General features: G+C 43.2%; 2 non-coding genes and 1 pseudogene across 2 annotated transcripts; all 3 read left to right on the top strand.

The window, feature by feature from the left end:
- The first annotated feature begins 8,711 nt into the window (after positions 1 to 8,711).
- LOC116802741 lies at positions 8,712 to 10,706 on the top strand. The gene has a single exon (XR_004363108.1). It is a non-coding gene; the product is annotated as a small subunit ribosomal RNA (ribosomal RNA).
- A 687-nt stretch (positions 10,707 to 11,393) lies between these two features.
- Positions 11,394 to 11,572, top strand: LOC116802739. Its single transcript, XR_004363106.1, has one exon. It is a non-coding gene; the product is annotated as a 5.8S ribosomal RNA (ribosomal RNA).
- Positions 11,573 to 11,966: 394 nt separating this feature from the next.
- On the top strand, positions 11,967 to 21,336 carry LOC116802738 (annotated as a pseudogene).
- The last annotated feature ends 1,628 nt before the right edge of the window (positions 21,337 to 22,964 follow it).

Genomic DNA, 22,964 nt, shown 5'->3' with positions numbered 1-22,964 from the left:
CATATGATATTGTCCCTATCATATAATTAATATACAGACTTTAATGAATTGTGTCAAGTTGCCAAACACCTCGTCATCAATTTAGTGACGCATATGATATTGTCCTTATCATATAATTTTTGATATAAAGACTTTAAAGAATTGAATCAAGTTGCCAAACACCTCGTCATCAATTTAGTGACGCATATGATATTGTCCCTATCATATAATTAATATAAAGACTTTAATGGATTGTGTCAAGTTGCCAAACACCTCGTCATCAATTTAGTGACGCATATGATATTGTCCCTATCATATAATTAATATAAAGACTTTAATGAATTGTGTCAAGTTGCCAAACACCTCGTCATCAATTTAGTGACGCATATGATATTGTCCTTATCATATAATTTTTGATATAAAGACTTTAAAGAATTGTATCAAGTTGCCAAACACCTCGTCATCAATTTAGTGACGCATATGATATTGTCCCTATCATATAATTAATATAAAGACTTTAATGGATTGTGTCAAGTTGCCAAACACCTCGTCATCAATTTAGTGACGCATATGATATTGTCCTTATCATATAATTTTTGATATAAAGACTTTAAAGAATTGTATCAAGTTGCCAAACACCTCGTCATCAATTTAGTGACGCATATGATATTGTCCCTATCATATAATTAATATACAGACTTTAATGAATTGTGTCAAGTTGCCAAACACCTCGTCATCAATTTAGTGACGCATATGATATTGTCCCTATCATATAATTAATATACAGACTCTAATGAATTGTGTCAAGTTGCCAAACACCTCGTCATCAATTTAGTGACGCATATGATATTGTCCCTATCATATAATTTTTGATATAAAGACTTTAAAGAATTGTATCAAGTTGCCAAACACCTCGTCATCAATTTAGTGACGCATATGATATTGTCCCTTTCATATAATTAATATAAAGACTTTAATGGATTGTGTCAAGTTGCCAAACACCTCGTCATCAACTACTATATTATGGTTGCGCCGACCTCTCATATTGTATTCTCTTATGTGTTCATAGGATTTTGACAATTATACGAGTAAATTAAATAATATACATATGAAAATGATTAATTATTATATGTATAAGGGAAAAAATGATGAAATATTCCCATATTATCTTAGTATTATAGAGGAAAGACCGTTGCCGACCTCTGATATTGTTCAAACTTATGTATTTATATGATTTTGGCAATTATATGAGTAAATTAAAAAATATACATATGAAAATGGTTAATTATTATATGTATATGGGAAAAAATGCTAAGATATTCCCATATTCTCTTAGTATTATAGAGAAAAGCCATTTAAGTGAGAGGGTATAGTAGTGTAAACGACCGGAATTACGACAGAGGGTTCAAAAACTACTATAGGTAGGCAGTGGTTGCCGACCTCTCATATTGTTCAAAACTTATGTATTCATATGATTTTGGCAATTGTATGAGTAAATTAAATAATATACATATGAAAATGATTAATTATTATATGTATAAGGGAAAAAATGCTGAAATATTCCCACATTCTCTTAGTATTATAGAGAAAATCCATTATAGTGAGAGGGTATAGTAGTGTAAACGACCGGAATTACGACAGAGGGTTCAAAAACTACTATAGGTAGGCAGTGGTTGCCGACCTCTCATATTGTTCAAAACTTATGTATTCATATGATTTTGGCAATTATATGATTAAATTAAATAATATACATATGAAAATGGTTAATTATTATATGTATATGGGAAAAAATGCAGAGATATTCCCATATTCTCTTAGTATTATAGAGAAAAGCCATTTAAGTGAGAGGGTATAGTAGTGTAAACGACCGGAATTACGACAGAGGGTTCAAAAACTACTATAGGTAGGCAGTGGTTGCCGACCTCTCATATTGTTCAAAACTTATGTATTCATATGATTTTGGCAATTGTATGAGTAAATTAAATAATATACATACGAAAATGATTAATTATTATATGTATATGGGAAAAAATGCAGAGATATTCCCATATTCTCTTAGTATTATAGAGAAAAGCCATTTAAGTGAGAGGGTATAGTAGTGTAAACCACCGGAATTACGACAGAGGGTTCAAAAACTACTATAGGTAGGCAGTGGTTGCCGACCTCTCATATTGTTCAAAACTTATGTATTCATATGATTTTGGCAATTTTATGAGTAAATTAAATAATATACATATGAAAATTTTTTTTTTTTTTTTTTTTTTTTAGCGTGCGTTTATTTATTTAAAATCTGTCCTAGTGGACAATAATTAAATGGTTTTGCGGGGGAACATTAGCTTAAGGGATACTATTGTACATGTATTTGTGGCGGGTTTTATATGTGTTGTCTATTGTTGTGGAAGATCGAGAGGGTGTCTCCTCATGAGACGTCTGCTTGTTTGGCTATTGTCTAACAGGTTGGTGGCGAGGTGGTTAGGGTGGTTTTCGAGCCTTTTCAGGTATCTCTCGCTGAGCCTGGAGATTTCATCAGCGACTTGTGGGATTCCAAGTTCCCTATGTATGGCGACATTCTCGTGGTAGGGATGCGCATTACAGGCAATTCTCAAGCACCTATTCTGGAACCGCTGTATACGCAGGCGATTCGTGTGGCTTGCCGTGCCCCATAGCTGTATCCCGTAGGTCCAGATGGGCTTGAGAATTGCCTTGTACACCAGGATTTTGTGGTTCTGCCTTAGCTTGGACCCTCTCCCAATAAGCCAATGCATCTGCCTCAGACGCGCATCGGCCTGTATGCGTTTGCTGACGATGTGGGGACGCCAAGTGAGCCTGCGGTCCAGGGTAAGTCCTAGGTACTTGGGTGCGGGTGCGTTGGGAATGATGACTCCGTTTAGCGTGACCGGTGGGCAGTCTCCTCTCCTTAGTGCAAATGTTGTTTGGGTAGATTTTTCCGCGTTCACTACGATGTTCCACCTGCTGAGCCAGGGATGTAGCGCGTCCATTTGCCTTTGGATTGTTTCGGAGGCTTCTCGTGGGTCGGATGAGGAGGCGAGGAAAGCCGTGTCATCTGCATAAGTCGCTATAGTTAGGTTCCTGGAGGGGATTATGGGAAGGTCTGCGGTGTAAAGGGTGTACAGTATTGGTCCGAGCACACTGCCTTGCGGAACTCCAGCTCTGATCAGTCTGGGTAGGCTTATTGCACTTCCGCATCTGACTTGGAATGCTCTTCCCTCAGTGTAGGATTTGAGGAGGGTAAAATGGGGGCTTGGGAGGTAGGATTTGAGTTTATGGAGGAGTCCAGGATGCCAAACTCTGTCGAATGCCTGCTTCACGTCGAGCATTACAGCGCAGCAGTATTTCTTTTGCTCGAATGCCTCGAGGATCCGTTCGACTAGCCGGTGGCATTGCTCTGGTGTTCCGTGGGAGCGCCTGAAGCCAAACTGGTGATCGGGGATCAAACCAGCCTCATCCAGTACTGGCAATACTCTGCGCAAAAATACTCTTTCGAGTATTTTGGAGAGGATTGCCAGCAAACTAATCGGACGATAGGAGGCGAGATTGGCTTCAGGCTTACCAGGCTTGAGGAGGACAATAACCTCTGCTCTTTTCCACTCTTCCGGGAAGTACCCTAGCCGGAAGCAGCTGTTGTAAATGCTGGCCAGCATTTGTGTGCAGCGGGATGGGAGCATTTTTAGGGCCGCCGCATCTATACGATCCAGGCCTGGAGATTTGTTGTTCTTCAGTAGAGCAATCTCCTGCGCAACTTCCTCAGGGTCGACTGGTTCCAACGGGGGACCGGGAGAGCTTGGGCTATTGAGAAACCGGGCTGTTTCAGCATGTTCTTCGGCAGTGCAGCAGTCGAACGGAGAGAAGGCGTTGTAAAGGTGTTCGGCGAAAGCTTCTGCTCTTTCAGCATCCGAAAGGCACCAGGATCCATCTGCTTTGCGCACTGCGGAAACCTTTTTGGCTGGTCGTTTAATGTGGCGGGTGACGTTCCACAGATTGTGGTCTGGGTCCCCGGGAGAGAGTTCCTCGAGGAATCTGAGGAAGGAGTCCTGGCGTAGGCTGGAGATCTTGTCCTTCAACTCCTTTGTGGCGTGATTGAGCGCTGTTTTGTCTCTTGGATTGCGCGTCAAGAACCAAACTCTCCTGAGACGCCTCTTCTCAGTCACGAGTGCCGCAATTTCCGGGGACCAGAGGTGGAGGTCCCTGCTAGGTGTTCTCGCAGTCTTTGGTGGCGGTGGGCTTGCGAATTCCGCAGCGTTTTGCATCTGCCTGGTGAGATTCCCGATAGCTTCATCAATGTTCCTGGGTGTGTTGAGGATGGGGTTCGGATTGACGGTGGAGAGCATCCAGGACGCGAACTTGGCGGCGTCGGTATATTTTCCAGTGAGCCTTCTGAGCGGGGTTTTCCTGAGGACTGGCGTGTTGATTAGCACGTTTATTGCACAGTGGTCTGACAGGAGATCAGCATTTGTTGTGCAGCTGATCTTCGCATGCCCTATGCCTTTCGACACAGCAAAGTCCAGTAGGTCTGGAGTCTTGAGGGGATTCGTTGGCCAGTGAGTGGGCTCGCCAGTGGAGTGGCAGTCCAGTCGGTGGCGTTGCAGGTACCCAAACAGAGTTTTCCCTTTGGGGTTGTTGGCGCGCGATCCCCACCAAGAATGTTTGGCGTTATAATCTCCAGCTGCTATGAAGCGGGGCCCAAAATGCTCGAAGAACTCACTGAGGTGAGATGCTGTTATGCGGTATCTGGGGGGAAAGTAGACCGCTCCAATGTCTAAATCTCCTTGCGGGCTGACAATCCTGATGACAGGACATTGTGCCCAGTCTTGCTGAAACGCGGGCAGCTCTAGGTATTGAATACCGCTCCTGATGAGGATGGCTGCTCCACCGCGTGCTCTGCCAGAAGGATGGTCTGCATGGATGAGGTCATATCCGCTGATATTAAAGTGGGATCTGGGGGAGAAGTGGGTTTCGGCTACGAGTAGGATATCGATCTGGTGGGTCTTCAGATGGTGCTCGACTATGGCCTTGCTGTTCTGCAGGCCGTTCGCATTCCAGACGACTAGGTGGAGCTTTAGTTGCATGACTTGCTGTTGAGAATGGTGGCCACCAGCTGTGTCATCTGGGTGAACATGCGCTCCATCATCCTTTCCATCATTCCTTCCATGCGAGCGAACATCGCTTCTATCTGACCGGAGTGTGGGGTTTCTGTTTGGGTTTGGACTGGGGTTGTGGGATTCTGCGGTGCTGCGTGCACTCCGTTGAGGGCGTCTCGGTAGCTCCTGCCAGAGGTGACGTTTGGTGATGCCACGGGCGGCGCCTTGTTAGCATTAGCGACGGGCCTTGTTTTCGGAGCAGCGAGTGCTTTGGCCCTTTTGTATGCAGGGCATCCCTTGAAAGACGCAGGATGGTCCGCCTGGCAGTGGAAGCAGCACGCTTTGTCGTCCTCCCTCTTCTCACATGCCCTCGATTCGTGAGGGCCTCCACACTTTACACATCGGTATTCCAGGAAGCAGTAACGCTGTGTATGACCGAATCCTTGGCACCTGAAGCATTGAGGCACGTCGTTGAACTTCTGCGGCGGTTCAATGGTTACTACCGACCTGCAGATCCGCTTGACTTGGTAGACGTCTTTGTTGTTGCTGGAAGGCTCCAGGTTGGCGAAGAATATTCCCAGCGGTTCTTTAGTTCTTCTGCCAATGGGATTGTGCAGATCTCTAACAGCGTGCCCTTGTCTGCGAAGGTCTTCAATGATTTCCTCACGATCGGTGGAGTGGTGGAGTCCTTTGATGACAACCTTGTATGCACGTTCATCTTTCGGCTGGAAAGTCCGATGCCTCTTGTTTTGGGCCACAAGTTGGAGACGCAGAGCTGTATAGGACTCTTTGTCCGGCATCATGACACGTACGTTGTTGCCATTCACGGTCTTGTAGGTAAAATTGTTCTTCGGGCCTACAAGAGTCGTGATCATCTTGACGAGTGCCGAGATGTTGGTCACATCGGGGATAAAAATCGGAGGTGGCTTGATGGTCTTCGGGGTGGGCTTTGGTTTCTCGGGGGTCTTGGGCTTGGAATCGTCTTTAGGTCCGGGTTCGTCATCAGAGCTCTCTTGGTCGTACTCGTCTTCTTCGGTCGAGAGTAAAGCGAAGGCGTTGTTGGCGAGCTTCTTGCGCAGAGCTGCGCTAGTGCTTGGCTTATCTTCCAGCTCCTCTCCCTGTGCTTTCTTTGCCGGTTTTCGCTTTATCTCGCCCGGCTCTGTATGCGAGGTGCTTCCCTCGCTGCTGGAGCTGCTCTTGCGTGTTCTCAGAGCCTTTTTGCGTGGTGTTGTTCCAAGCTTGTGGGTGCGCGGGGGGGCCTGCCAGTCCATCTTCTCCAAAGTTGATAAGGAGTGAGGAGGGGGGGGGGGGGGGAAGCTGGGCACCGTAAGCCGGTGAGCCAGGCAGCACGTGGCTGCTGCTTTGCAATTATACCGCTGCTTCGAGCACTGGGTTTTTTGCGCTGATAACACGCACACTCGGGTGTGCGATGGTGTTAGTGCGAACTACCGTTAGGTACGTTGGCTGGGCCAATCAAAACGCGCGACAAGATCACGCGACGCGAAGTGGCTGGGCACAAGTAACGGGACTTACAACTGTGAACAATTTGCTAACAATTTGCTAACAATTTGCTGTCGATCCGCAGGCACGTCTGCACTCGTCGAGTGTTCGATCGCGACTGACATATGAAAATGATTAATTATTATATGTATAAGGGAAAAAATGCTGAAATATTCCCACATTCTCTTAGTATTATAGAGAAAATCCATTATAGTGAGAGGGTATAGTAGTGTAAACGACCGGAATTACGACAGAGGGTTCAAAAACTACTATAGGTAGGCAGTGGTTGCCGACCTCTCATATTGTTCAAAACTTATGTATTCATATGATTTTGGCAATTATATGATTAAATTAAATAATATACATATGAAAATGGTTAATTATTATATGTATATGGGAAAAAATGCTGAGATATTCCCATATTCTCTTAGTATTATAGAGAAAAGCCATTTAAGTGAGAGGGTATAGTAGTGTAAACGACCGGAATTACGACAGAGGGTTCAAAAACTACTATAGGTAGGCAGTGGTTGCCGACCTCTCATATTGTTCAAAACTTATGTATTCATATGATTTTGGCAATTGTATGAGTAAATTAAATAATATACATATGAAAATGATTAATTATTATATGTATAAGGGAAAAAATGCTGAAATATTCCCACATTCTCTTAGTATTATAGAGAAAATCCATTATAGTGAGAGGGTATAGTAGTGTAAACGACCGGAATTACGACAGAGGGTTCAAAAACTACTATAGGTAGGCAGTGGTTGCCGACCTCTCATATTGTTCAAAACTTATGTATTCATATGATTTTGGCAATTATATGATTAAATTAAATAATATACATATGAAAATGGTTAATTATTATATGTATATGGGAAAAAATGCTGAGATATTCCCATATTCTCTTAGTATTATAGAGAAAAGCCATTATAGTGAGAGGGTATAGTAGTGTAAACGACCGGAATTACGACAGAGGGTTCAAAAACTACTATAGGTAGGCAGTGGTTGCCGACCTCTCATATTGTTCAAAACTTATGTATTCATATGAATTTGGCAATTATATGAGTAAATTAAATAATAAACATATAAAAATTAATATTTATTATATGTATAAAAAAAAAAATAATCATATTATATATGAATAATGGAAAAAAAATGAAATGTTCCTATAATCTCTTAATATATAAGAGAATAGACCGTATGTTGGATGGCAAACGGAATTGAAAATACCCGCTTTGAGGACAGCGGGTTCAAAAACTACTATAGGTAGGCAGTGGTTGCCGACCTCCCGCATTATTCGAAATATTTATTTCGGATTATGTTTATATTGGTTACATAAAATAAAGTATATTATTATCCGTACAAATTTGTTTCTCAGTTCTATAGAACACGGGACTTGGCTCCGCGGATAATAGGAATATACGCTTTTTAGATAATATCGTTGAAACAAAAGTCAAGTTTCTATTATATATAGAATAACAAATCGTTTCCATATATTATCGTTAATTTTTGGAGGCAGGCAAATATTAATTTATTACCTGCCGTATAGTTGGATTATTATATCGTTACGGTATAATACAAATATGGATTCTTATGAAAGAAATATAAAATTATATATTAAATGTGGAAATATTATCATATGCGCTTGGTTTTATGTTATATATTACCAGAGAGATATATGAAAAGAGATAAATTTTAAATTTATCTTCAAAATGCAAATGATTTAACTTAATATTTATATTGGTTAAACAAAAATTGTACATGTGTGGATACAATAATTATGTATGTTGGAAATAAAATGATATTTTATAATGAAATATGTATATATAAAAAGATAAAATTATAGAAACATATATATTACAATAATTATATGAAATTCTTGTTATATTGGTAAAACAAGTATAAATTAAAAATGAAAATATGGATTACGAATGCTATATAAAAATGGCCGTAATCGAATAGATTTTTTACTTATATTTATATATTTAAAATTTTACCCAAAGGCGAAATATTGAATTTTATTCAATATAATAAAAATCATGGAATTATATAAAGTGAAAAATCTATATATCTATTATATTGCTTATTTCGATTCAAAAAATATGAATGGAATATGAAGGAAAAACATTATTCTGGTTGATCCTGCCAGTAGTTATATGCTTGTCTCAAAGATTAAGCCATGCATGTCTAAGTACACACGAATTAAAAGTGAAACCGCAAAAGGCTCATTATATCAGTTATGGTTCCTTAGATCGTTAACAGTTACTTGGATAACTGTGGTAATTCTAGAGCTAATACATGCAATTAAAACATGAACCTTATGGGACATGTGCTTTTATTAGGCTAAAACCAAGCGATCGCAAGATCGTTATATTGGTTGAACTCTAGATAACATGCAGATCGTATGGTCTTGTACCGACGACAGATCTTTCAAATGTCTGCCCTATCAACTTTTGATGGTAGTATCTAGGACTACCATGGTTGCAACGGGTAACGGGGAATCAGGGTTCGATTCCGGAGAGGGAGCCTGAGAAACGGCTACCACATCTAAGGAAGGCAGCAGGCGCGTAAATTACCCACTCCCAGCTCGGGGAGGTAGTGACGAAAAATAACAATACAGGACTCATATCCGAGGCCCTGTAATTGGAATGAGTACACTTTAAATCCTTTAACAAGGACCAATTGGAGGGCAAGTCTGGTGCCAGCAGCCGCGGTAATTCCAGCTCCAATAGCGTATATTAAAGTTGTTGCGGTTAAAACGTTCGTAGTTGAACTTGTGCTTCATACGGGTAGTACAACTTACAATTGTGGTTAGTACTATACCTTTATGTATGTAAGCGTATTACCGGTGGAGTTCTTATATGTGATTAAATACTTGTATTTTTTCATATGTTCCTCCTATTTAAAAACCTGCACTAGTGCTCTTAAACGAGTGTTATTGTGGGCCGGTACTATTACTTTGAACAAATTAGAGTGCTTAAAGCAGGCTTCAAATGCCTGAATATTCTGTGCATGGGATAATGAAATAAGACCTCTGTTCTGCTTTCATTGGTTTTCAGATCAAGAGGTAATGATTAATAGAAGCAGTTTGGGGGCATTAGTATTACGACGCGAGAGGTGAAATTCTTGGACCGTCGTAAGACTAACTTAAGCGAAAGCATTTGCCAAAGATGTTTTCATTAATCAAGAACGAAAGTTAGAGGTTCGAAGGCGATCAGATACCGCCCTAGTTCTAACCATAAACGATGCCAGCTAGCAATTGGGTGTAGCTACTTTTATGGCTCTCTCAGTCGCTTCCCGGGAAACCAAAGCTTTTGGGCTCCGGGGGAAGTATGGTTGCAAAGCTGAAACTTAAAGGAATTGACGGAAGGGCACCACCAGGAGTGGAGCCTGCGGCTTAATTTGACTCAACACGGGAAAACTTACCAGGTCCGAACATAAGTGTGTAAGACAGATTGATAGCTCTTTCTCGAATCTATGGGTGGTGGTGCATGGCCGTTCTTAGTTCGTGGAGTGATTTGTCTGGTTAATTCCGATAACGAACGAGACTCAAATATATTAAATAGATATCTTCAGGATTATGGTGCTGAAGCTTATGTAGCCTTCATTCATGGTGGCAGTAAAATGTTTATTGTGTTTGAATGTGTTTATGTAAGTGGAGCCGTACCTGTTGGTTTGTCCCATTATAAGGACACTAGCTTCTTAAATGGACAAATTGCGTCTAGCAATAATGAGATTGAGCAATAACAGGTCTGTGATGCCCTTAGATGTCCTGGGCTGCACGCGCGCTACAATGAAAGTATCAACGTGTATTTCCTAGACCGAGAGGTCCGGGTAAACCGCTGAACCACTTTCATGCTTGGGATTGTGAACTGAAACTGTTCACATGAACTTGGAATTCCCAGTAAGTGTGAGTCATTAACTCGCATTGATTACGTCCCTGCCCTTTGTACACACCGCCCGTCGCTACTACCGATTGAATTATTTAGTGAGGTCTCCGGACGTGATCACTGTGACGCCTTGCGTGTTACGGTTGTTTCGCAAAAGTTGACCGAACTTGATTATTTAGAGGAAGTAAAAGTCGTAACAAGGTTTCCGTAGGTGAACCTGCGGAAGGATCATTATTGTATAATATCCTTATCGTTAATAAATATTTGTTATAATACAAATAAATACAATTTACCAAAATAAAAATATTACAAAATGATTCCACGGAATCAAAAGTTAAAGTCAAAATAAAATGAAGATGGCTTTTATTTTATATGTGGGGCTTGGCAACCTCATAAAAAGACTTTAACATTATTAATGTTGCTGTGCGTATTTGTGGCAGTACTTACTACAACAACGGCGTTTCCTATAAAAACAAATTCTCGAAAATGGAAATCGAAGAAACTAAACTAAATTCGAAAGTAGAAGTCGAATTAAAATAAAAATAATTTTGAATGTGTGGTAATCAAAATAAGTGTGTGTGTATATGGACCATAATATACACGCGTTGCGAATATGTATTGTTCATCTATGTTATGAGCATACGTTGGCTAATGCAACAACCTAAAATATACAATGTTTGTACCTGTCATCCATCAGGTTAATGTTTTATATAAATTTTGCAGTATGTGTCACCCAAAATAGCAAACCATAACCAGATTATTATGATACATAATGCTTATATGAAACTAAGACATTTCGCAACATTTATTTTAGGTATAAAAATAAATTTATTGAAGGAATTGATATATGCCAGTAAAATGGTGTATTTTTAATTTCTTTCAATAAAAACAATATTGACATTATATAAAATTGAATTATAAAACTCTAAGCGGTGGATCACTCGGCTCATGGGTCGATGAAGAACGCAGCAAACTGTGCGTCATCGTGTGAACTGCAGGACACATGAACATCGACATTTTGAACGCATATCGCAGTCCATGCTGTTATGTACTTTAATTAATTTTATAGTGCTGCTTGGACTACATATGGTTGAGGGTTGTAAGACTATGCTAATTAAGTTGTTTATAAATTTTTTATAAGCATATGGTATATTATTGGATTAAATAATGATTTTATTCATAATATTAAAAAAGAAATGAAAAACATTATCTCACATTTGAATGTGAAAAACGAAGAGAAATATTTTCTTTTTCAATCAAATAATACTGAGAAATGTCTAGCATAAAAAATTGAAATATTTTTCATCTAGAATTGTCTCTTATTAATGATTCGGAAAAAGAAAAATCTTGGTTTTGTTATTATTCTTCGTTGGTTCGTTAAATGGATAAAAATGACTTTGCTTACAAGAACTATTGGAACTATTTATAACGAATTTAATTGATTGTTTTATCATTTATATATAAAGAATTTATGGCAAAATATAGTTATATATACAACCTCAACTCATATGGGACTACCCCCTGAATTTAAGCATATTAATTAGGGGAGGAAAAGAAACTAACAAGGATTTTCTTAGTAGCGGCGAGCGAAAAGAAAACAGTTCAGCACTAAGTCACTTTGTCTATATGGCAAATGTGAGATGCAGTGTATGGAGCGTCAATATTCTAGTATGAGAAATTAATGATTTAAGTCCTTCTTAAATGAGGCCATTTACCCATAGAGGGTGCCAGGCCCGTATAACGTTAATGATTGCTAGATGATGTTTCCAAAGAGTCGTGTTGCTTGATAGTGCAGCACTAAGTGGGTGGTAAACTCCATCTAAAACTAAATATAACCATGAGACCGATAGTAAACAAGTACCGTGAGGGAAAGTTGAAAAGAACTCTGAATAGAGAGTTAAACAGTACGTGAAACTGCTTAGAGGTTAAGCCCGATGAACCTGAATATCCGTTATGGAAAATTCATCATTAAAATTGTAATATTTAAATAATATTATTAAGAATAATGTGCATTTTTTCCATATAAGGACATTGTAATCTATTAGCATATCCCAAATTTATCATAAAATATAACTTATAGTTTATTCCAATTAAATTGCTTGCATTTTAACACAGAATAAATGTTATTAATTTGATAAAGTGCTGATAGATTTATATTATTACAGAGCGTTAATTTTTCGGAATTATATAATGGCATAATTATCATTGATTTTTGTGTTTATTATATGCTCTTGTATGATTAACAATGCGAAAGATTCAGGATACCTTCGGGACCCGTCTTGAAACACGGACCAAGGAGTCTAACATATGTGCAAGTTATTGGGATGTAAACCTAATAGCGTAATTAACTTGACTAATAATGGGATTAGTTTTTTAGCTATTTATAGCTAATTAACACAATCCCGGGGCGTTCTATATAGTTATGTATAATGTATATTTATATTATTTATGCCTCTAACTGGAACGTACCTTGAGCATATATGCTGTGACCCGAAAGATGGTGAACTATACTTGATCAGGTTGAAGTCAGGGGAAACCCTGATGGAAGACCGAAACAGTTCTGACGTGCAAATCGATTGTCAGAATTGAGTATAGGGGCGAAAGACCAATCGAACCATCTAGTAGCTGGTTCCTTCCGAAGTTTCCCTCAGGATAGCTGGTGCATTTTAATATTATATAAAATAATCTTATCTGGTAAAGCGAATGATTAGAGGCCTTAGGGTCGAAACGATCTTAACCTATTCTCAAACTTTAAATGGGTAAGAACCTTAACTTTCTTGATATGAAGTTCAAGGTTATGATATAATGTGCCCAGTGGGCCACTTTTGGTAAGCAGAACTGGCGCTGTGGGATGAACCAAACGTAATGTTACGGTGCCCAAATTAACAACTCATGCAGATACCATGAAAGGCGTTGGTTGCTTAAAACAGCAGGACGGTGATCATGGAAGTCGAAATCCGCTAAGGAGTGTGTAACAACTCACCTGCCGAAGCAACTAGCCCTTAAAATGGATGGCGCTTAAGTTGTATACCTATACATTACCGCTAAAGTAGATGATTTATATTACTTGTGATATAAATTTTGAAACTTTAGTGAGTAGGAAGGTACAATGGTATGCGTAGAAGTGTTTGGCGTAAGCCTGCATGGAGCTGCCATTGGTACAGATCTTGGTGGTAGTAGCAAATAATCGAATGAGACCTTGGAGGACTGAAGTGGAGAAGGGTTTCGTGTGAACAGTGGTTGATCACGAGTTAGTCGGTCCTAAGTTCAAGGCGAAAGCCGAAAATTTTCAAGTAAAACAAAAATGCCTAACTATATAAACAAAGCGAATATAATACACTTGAATAATTTTGAACGAAAGGGAATACGGTTCCAATTCCGTAACCTGTTGAGTATCCGTTTGTTATTAAATATGGGCCTCGTGCTCATCCTGGCAACAGGAACGACCATAAAGAAGCCGTCGAGAGATATCGGAAGAGTTTTCTTTTCTGTTTTATAGCCGTACTACCATGGAAGTCTTTCGCAGAGAGATATGGTAGATGGGCTAGAAGAGCATGACATATACTGTTGTGTCGATATTTTCTCCTCGGACCTTGAAAATTTATGGTGGGGACACGCAAACTTCTCAACAGGCCGTACCAATATCCGCAGCTGGTCTCCAAGGTGAAGAGTCTCTAGTCGATAGAATAATGTAGGTAAGGGAAGTCGGCAAATTAGATCCGTAACTTCGGGATAAGGATTGGCTCTGAAGATTGAGATAGTCGGGCTTGATTGGGAAACAATAACATGGTTTATGTGCTCGTTCTGGGTAAATAGAGTTTCTAGCATTTATGTTAGTTACTTGTTCCCCGGATAGTTTAGTTACGTAGCCAATTGTGGAACTTTCTTGCTAAAATTTTTAAGAATACTATTTGGGTTAAACCAATTAGTTCTTATCAATTATAACGATTATCAATTAACAATCAATTCAGAACTGGCACGGACTTGGGGAATCCGACTGTCTAATTAAAACAAAGCATTGTGATGGCCCTAGCGGGTGTTGACACAATGTGATTTCTGCCCAGTGCTCTGAATGTCAAAGTGAAGAAATTCAAGTAAGCGCGGGTCAACGGCGGGAGTAACTATGACTCTCTTAAGGTAGCCAAATGCCTCGTCATCTAATTAGTGACGCGCATGAATGGATTAACGACGGACGTGTTTTCGTTGCGCTCGTGTACAGATTGCGAAGAACTTGGTTTTCCGTGTTTGGAAAGTAATAAAATCGGTGAATTAGTGCTCCGCGAAAGTCGTGTGCTAATTTTCGTGTGTTATAAACAAGCGGTTTGGAAGTAATTAACAATTAATTGTTGGGAATTTTCCACTTAGCACGTGCTGAAGGCGAACTTACGAGTAAGTTTTTCGAGTAAGCTTTTTGATCAGCTGTCACAAAGCTTATTGGTGGGAGTCACTGCTAAGGTTTGTGTCTAGGGAGAGTTTTAGTGCTACCAGACTCTACCGATAGGTGGAGCTCGAGTTCCAGAGCAACTACCTTTTGTCAGCGAGTAAACGAGCATACGGTTGCTGGCGTCGACGGTAGGTGGAGCCACCATCGTATTTATGCCGATGGAGAGCGACAGCAGCGCGAGTGCCTTGAGCGGAAGTAGTGCCTCGATGAAGTCCAGACGAGGCAGGCGCAGAAGCCATCTGGCATCTAAGAGCTCGGCGCCAACGCAGGCGAAATTGGTTGCCCTGGCATCGAATGGAGTGCCAGAACCCGTTGGGGTACTGGAGGAGCCGTTTTCGTCGCTGGAGGACGCCCGGGCGGCTACGGAGAACGCTGCCATTGATGCTGCCCCCCCCCACGCTGCTGCCACCGCTGCTGATCCTACTGCTGCCCCTGCTGCCGACCACACTGCTGCCTCCGCCGTTTTCACTGCTGCTAAAATTGTTGCCACCACTGCCACTGCCGCCACCGCTGCCGCCCGTGCTGGGCAAGCAGCCATGATGGCAGAGCTGTCGGCCACACAGCGCATGGTGAGAAGCAGCTTCCGCAGACTAGGAGAAGTGGACACGGAAGAGCTCTCATATGCTATCAGCCGCTACGATGAGCTGGTGTTGGCGCTAATGCTCCGGTGCGGAGAGCTGGAGACGCGGCTTGCTATGCCGCCACCGCCGCCGCCGTCGTTGAATCTGTTGAAAAATACGGCCGCCAATGCTCCCCAGATGCAGCAGGTTGCACCCATCGCTGCCCCGCGGACTACCAAGGTCCGCGAGACGTGGTCAGCGGTGGTGAAGTGCGACGACCCTGCGCTATCGGGGAAAGACATAGCGGAAAAGGTGCGAACGATGGTTGCACCCTCTCTCGGAGTCAGAGTACACGAGGTCCGTGAGCTCCGTCGAGGTGGTGGTGCGATCATTCGCACTCCTTCGGTGGGAGAGCTGCAGAAGGTGGTCGCTTCAAAAAGATTCGCCGAGGTTGGCCTAAATGTGGCACGGAATGCGGCCGAGAAGCCGAAGGTCGTCGTATATGACGTCGACACAGCTATCGGCCCTGAGGAGTTTATGAAGGAGCTCCACGAAAACAACTTCGACAGCGAAATGAATCTGGCCCAGTTTAAGAAGTCAGTGCACCTGGTGACCAAGGCGTGGTCGGTAGCTGACGGCGCCACAGTAAATGTGACGCTGGAGGTTGACGACCGGGCGATGGCGAAGCTTGATGTAGGTCGTGTCTACATCAAGTGGTTCTCATTCCGATGCCGGTCACAGGTCCGCACATACGCCTGCCACAGATGTGTGGGTTTCGACCACAAGGTCAGCGAATGCCGGCAGAAGGATAGTGTCTGTCGCCAGTGCGGGCAACAAGGCCACACTGCGGCAAAGTGCCAAAACCCGGTGGACTGCCGGAACTGCCGCCACAGAGGGCAACCCTCGGGGCATTACATGCTCTCGAGCGTTTGCCCGATATACGGGGCGTTGCTGGCGAGGGTGCAAGCTAGACACTAATGTTTAGCTTCATCCAAGCGAACTGTGGCCGAGGCCGAGCTGCGACCATCGAGCTCGGAGTCCGACTCAGGAGATCGGAGTCTATGTTCGCGCTGGTGCAGGAGCCGTATCTCGACGGGGACGGAATGGATGTGCTGCCTGAAGGAATGAGAATTTTCATCGATCGGCGAGGGAAGGCAGCCATCCTAGTGGATCACCAGGAAGCCATCTGTATGCCAGTGGAGACCCTCACCACAGATTATGGCGTATGTCTGGTCGTGAAAGGGAGTTTTGGCTCAATCTTCCTTTGCGCCGCATACTGCCAGTATGATGCACCTCTGGAACCGTACATCCGGTACATGGATGCGGTCCTGCTGCAGGCCAGCAGAACCCCCGCAATCCTGGGCCTCGACGCGAATGCAGTGTCCCCCATGTGGCTTAGCAAACTCTCTCGTCATGCCGAGGGGCAAGCTAACTACAGACGGGGTGAGCTGCTGTCAGAGTGGATGCTGGAGGCAAGAGTCGCCGCCCTAAACCAGTCAACAGAGGTGTACACGTTCGATAATTACAGAGCTACAAGCGATATCGACGTGACAATCGTCAATGAGGCAGCATCTATGTGGGCCACATATGAGTGGAGAGTGGACGAGTGGGAATTGAGTGACCACAACATCATTACTGTTGTGGCCGAACCAACTACCGCGCGCGCAGTTGAGAGCATAGCTCCTGTGCCGTCCTGGAACTTCTCCAATGCACGTTGGCGATTGTTCAAGGAGGAAATGGTGAGTAGAGCAGCCGAACTTCCGGAAAACTTCTCAGAGTCGCCGTTGGACCAGCAAGTTTCGACCCTGCGCAGTATAGTACATAATGTATGTGATATTGCGCTGGGAAGAAAGTCCATCCGATTGCCCAGCAGGAGAGCACGTTGGTGGACTGCCGACCTCTGTGATGCAAGGCGCGAAGTCCGGAGACTTCGTCGCCTACTTCAAAATGGAAGGCGTCATGATGATGATGCCGCAATAGAGCGTGTATTGGTCGACCTGAGGCGGGCCTCAGCCAACTACAAGAAGCTCATTTGGAGGGCGAAAATGGATGAGTGGAAACGCTTCGTGGGAGATCATGCCGACGACCCATGGGGGCGCGTCTATAAGATTTGCCGAGGCCGCAGGAAGTGCACGGAGATTGGGTGCCTCCGCGTGAATGGCGAGATGATCACCGATTGGGGTGACTGTGCACGAGTGCTCCTCCGCAATTTCTTCCCAGTTGCGGAGTCCGAAGCACCGACTGCCATCGCGGAGGAAGTCCCACCGGCCCTCGAAGTATTCGAGGTTGATGCATGTGTTGCCCGGTTGAAGAGCAGGCGCTCTCCCGGCTTGGACGGCATTAATGGCACTATCTGCAAGGCAGTCTGGCGCGCCATACCCGAGCACCTTGCATCGTTGTTTTCCCGATGCATCCGATTAGGATACTTTCCCGCTGAGTGGAAGTGCCCACGAGTTGTCTCGCTGCTCAAAGGGCCAGATAAGGACAAATGTGAGCCCTCCTCATATAGAGGAATATGCTTGCTACCAGTCTTTGGTAAGGTGCTCGAGGCCATCATGGTGAATCGTGTGAGAGAAGTTCTTCCGGAAGGCTGCAGATGGCAATTTGGATTTCGCCAAGGACGATGTGTGGAGGATGCTTGGAGGCACGTGAAGAGCAGTGTTTGTGCCAGCCCGGCGCAATACGTGCTCGGCACATTCGTGGACTTCAAAGGAGCATTCGACAACGTCGAATGGAGTGCTGCACTCCGCCGACTAGCCGACTTGGGATGCCGGGAGATGGGCTTGTGGCAGAGCTTTTTCTCCGGCCGAAGAGCAGTGATCCGAAGCAGTTCCGGTACTGTGGATGTACCGGTAACTAGAGGCTGCCCGCAGGGGTCAATCAGTGGCCCATTTATCTGGGACATACTGATGGATGTACTGCTTCAGCGTCTCCAGCCGTATTGCCAGCTGAGTGCATACGCGGATGACTTGCTGCTTCTCGTCGAGGGAAATTCCCGAGCTGAGCTAGAGGAAAAAGGTGCAGAGCTGATGTCCATCGTAGAAGCGTGGGGAGCGGAAGTTGGCGTTACCGTCTCGACCAGCAAGACGGTAATAATGCTGCTGAAAGGTGCCTTGAGACGTGCGCCTACGGTGAGGTTTGCTGGAGCGAACCTTCCGTATGTGCGTAGCTGTCGGTACCTTGGCATCACGGTCAGTGAAGGAATGAAATTCCTCACGCACATAGCTTCGCTTCGCCAGCGGATGACCGGAGTCGTTGGAGCATTGGCGCGTGTGCTTCGAGCCGACTGGGGCTTCAGTCCTCGAGCCAGGCGGACCATATATGACGGACTCATGGCACCTTGTGTGCTGTTTGGTGCCCCGGTATGGTATGACACCGCCGAACAGGTAGCCGCCCGGAGACGACTAGCCTCCTGCCAGAGGCTAATCCTGCTTGGATGCCTTTCGGTATGCCGAACAGTGTCCACAGTGGCACTGCAGGTACTTGGCGGAGCTCCCCCGCTTGACTTGGCTGCTAAGTTTTTAGCGGTCAAGTACAAGCTGAAGCGTGGATACCCGCTGGAGGAGAACGACTGGCTATACGGCGAGGACACTACGTGTCTAAGCTGGAAGCAGAGGAAGACTCGCCTAGAGGAGTGCTTGCTGCAGAATTGGCAAAACAGATGGGATGACGACAGCGAACCAGGACGGGTGACGCACAAGTTCATCCCATACGTCACTCTCGCCTATCGAGATCCAAGCTTTGGATTCTCGATGAGGACGTCTTTCCTGCTGACAGGTCACGGGTCGTTTAACGCATTTTTGCAAGGGAGAGCCCTCAGCGATACCACTGCTTGCGCTTGTGGTGATCCATATGAGGACTGGATGCACATATTGTGCGCTTGTCCTCTATATGCAGATTTGCGAAACCTCGATGGACTTGGAGTGCAGCGCCTTGGCGAAAACTGGACCTTCAATAGAATCCTGGAAGATCAGCAGAGGATTCAACGGCTGGCAGCGTTTGCGGACGAGGTGTTCCGTAGGAGGAGGGGTATTTAGCCCAAAACTTCGCCGTGTGGTTAGCGGGCGAGAATACTTCCACAGCCCGCTATTGCTTGTCGTAAGAGGCGACTAATATAGCGACTGGTTCCTCTAACCATGCTTGTCGGAGCAAAAGGAGGAGGCCCACCGAGCCTCTCTTTCGGTACCACGGGTTGTGCTGCTCCAAGACAGCACATTGAGGTAGGCCCCCTGGTGGGAGTATCGTGGTGGCTGTGGTTGATACCCATATCGCGGGTAGAGCCTTCGTGTTCGACGTTTGAGTTACGGTGCTAGTTGCGCAAAACTCGGGTGCTGTGACCCAGAGATCAGTAGAGATTTTAGGTAGATCTCGCTCCTCAGCAAGGGGGAGTGCTTGCCCGGCAAGCAAGTACTCGAATTGCTACCGGGGTGGTCGCTATGTACATAGCTATAGCTTCCAGTCCGGGACGTTTGTCTGGCGTATCCAGACTCATGCACCATGTTGATACATGCACCACTTGTGGGTGTTCAGGGTGTCGTGGTTGTAATCCCTTCAGTGTGGAACACGCCACGTAAAACAAGTTCGGAGAGGTCCGAAAGTCACTGTCCCTATCTACTATCTAGCGAAACCACAGCCAAGGGAACGGGCTTGGAATAATTAGCGGGGAAAGAAGACCCTTTTGAGCTTGACTCTAATCTGGCAGTGTAAGGAGACATAAGAGGTGTAGAATAAGTGGGAGATATTAGACCTCGGTTTGGTATCGTCAATGAAATACCACTACTCTTATTGTTTCCTTACTTACTTGATTAAATGGAACGTGTATCATTTCCTAGCCATTATACGGATATATTTATTATATCTTATGGTATTGGGTTTTGATGCAAGCTTCTTGATCAAAGTATCACGAGTTTGTTATATAATCGCAAACAAATTCTTTAATAAAACGATGCATTTATGTATTTTTGATTTGAAAATTTGGTATAACTCCAATTACTCAGGTATGATCCAATTCAAGGACATTGCCAGGTAGGGAGTTTGACTGGGGCGGTACATCTCTCAAATAATAACGGAGGTGTCCCAAGGCCAGCTCAGTGCGGACAGAAACCACACATAGAGCAAAAGGGCAAATGCTGACTTGATCTCGGTGTTCAGTACACACAGGGACAGCAAAAGCTCGGCCTATCGATCCTTTTGGTTTAAAGAGTTTTTAACAAGAGGTGTCAGAAAAGTTACCATAGGGATAACTGGCTTGTGGCGGCCAAGCGTTCATAGCGACGTCGCTTTTTGATCCTTCGATGTCGGCTCTTCCTATCATTGTGAAGCAAAATTCACCAAGCGTTGGATTGTTCACCCATGCAAGGGAACGTGAGCTGGGTTTAGACCGTCGTGAGACAGGTTAGTTTTACCCTACTAATGACAAAACGTTGTTGCGACAGCATTCCTGCGTAGTACGAGAGGAACCGCAGGTACGGACCAATGGCACAATACTTGTTCGAGCGAACAGTGGTATGACGCTACGTCCGTTGGATTATGCCTGAACGCCTCTAAGGTCGTATCCGTGCTGGACTGCAATGATAAATAAGGGGCAATTTGCATTGTATGGCTTCTAAACCATTTAAAGTTTATAATTTATTTTATAAACGACAATGGATGTGATGCCAATGTAATTTGTAACATAGTAAATTAGGAGGATCTTCGATCACCTGATGCCGCGCTAGTTACATATAAAAGCATTATTTAATACAATGACAAAGCCTAGAATCAATTGTAAACGACTTTTGTAACAGGCAAGGTGTTGTAAGTGGTTGAGCAGCTGCCATACTGCGATCCACTGAAGCTTATCCTTTGCTTGATGATTCGATAAATAAATGATTTTTTCCTGTAGCCAAACACCTCGTCATCAATTTAGTGACGCATATGATATTGTCCCTATCATATAATTAATATAAAGACTTTAATGGATTGTGTCAAGTTGCCAAACACCTCGTCATCAATTTAGTGACGCATATGATATTGTCCCTATCATATAATTAATATAAAGACTTTAATGAATTGTGTCAAGTTGCCAAACACCTCGTCATCAATTTAGTGACGCATATGATATTGTCCCTATCATATAATTTTTGATATAAAGACTTTAAAGAATTGTATCAAGTTGCCAAACACCTCGTCATCAATTTAGTGACGCATATGATATTGTCCCTATCATATAATTAATATACAGACTTTAATGAATTGTGTCAAGTTGCCAAACACCTCGTCATCAATTTAGTGACGCATATGATATTGTCCTTATCATATAATTTTTGATATAAAGACTTTAAAGAATTGAATCAAGTTGCCAAACACCTCGTCATCAATTTAGTGACGCATATGATATTGTCCCTATCATATAATTAATATAAAGACTTTAATGGATTGTGTCAAGTTGCCAAACACCTCGTCATCAATTTAGTGACGCATATGATATTGTCCCTATCATATAATTAATATAAAGACTTTAATGAATTGTGTCAAGTTGCCAAACACCTCGTCATCAATTTAGTGACGCATATGATATTGTCCTTATCATATAATTTTTGATATAAAGACTTTAAAGAATTGTATCAAGTTGCCAAACACCTCGTCATCAATTTAGTGACGCATATGATATTGTCCCTATCATATAATTAATATAAAGACTTTAATGGATTGTGTCAAGTTGCCAAACACCTCGTCATCAATTTAGTGACGCATATGATATTGTCCTTATCATATAATTTTTGATATAAAGACTTTAAAGAATTGTATCAAGTTGCCAAACACCTCGTCATCAATTTAGTGACGCATATGATATTGTCCCTATCATATAATTAATATACAGACTTTAATGAATTGTGTCAAGTTGCCAAACACCTCGTCATCAATTTAGTGACGCATATGATATTGTCCCTATCATATAATTTTTGATATATAGACTTTAAAGAATTGTATCAAGTTGCCAAACACCTCGTCATCAATTTAGTTTTTTTTTTTTTTTTTCTTTAGCGTGCGTTTATTTATTTAAAATCTGTCCTAGTGGACAATAATTAAATGGTTTTGCGGGGGAACATTAGCTTAAGGGATACTATTGTACATGTATTTGTGGCGGGTTTTATATGTGTTGTCTATTGTTGTGGAAGATCGAGAGGGTGTCTCCTCATGAGACGTCTGCTTGTTTGGCTATTGTCTAACAGGTTGGTGGCGAGGTGGTTAGGGTGGCTTTCGAGCCTTTTCAGGTATCTCTCGCTGAGCCTGGAGATTTCATCAGCGACTTGTGGGATTCCAAGTTCCCTATGTATGGCGACATTCTCGTGGTAGGGATGCGCATTACAGGCAATTCTCAAGCACCTATTCTGGAACCGCTGTATACGCAGGCGATTCGTGTGGCTTGCCGTGCCCCATAGCTGTATCCCGTAGGTCCAGATGGGCTTGAGAATTGCCTTGTACACCAGGATTTTGTGGTTCTGC

The sequence above is a fragment of the Drosophila sechellia genome, unplaced genomic scaffold (genome assembly GCF_004382195.2).
Source record: "Drosophila sechellia strain sech25 unplaced genomic scaffold, ASM438219v1 U_211, whole genome shotgun sequence".
Taxonomy (NCBI): domain Eukaryota; kingdom Metazoa; phylum Arthropoda; class Insecta; order Diptera; family Drosophilidae; genus Drosophila; species Drosophila sechellia.
The sequence above is the reverse complement of the archived record's forward strand: the minus strand, read 5'-3'. Positions and strand labels throughout refer to the sequence as shown.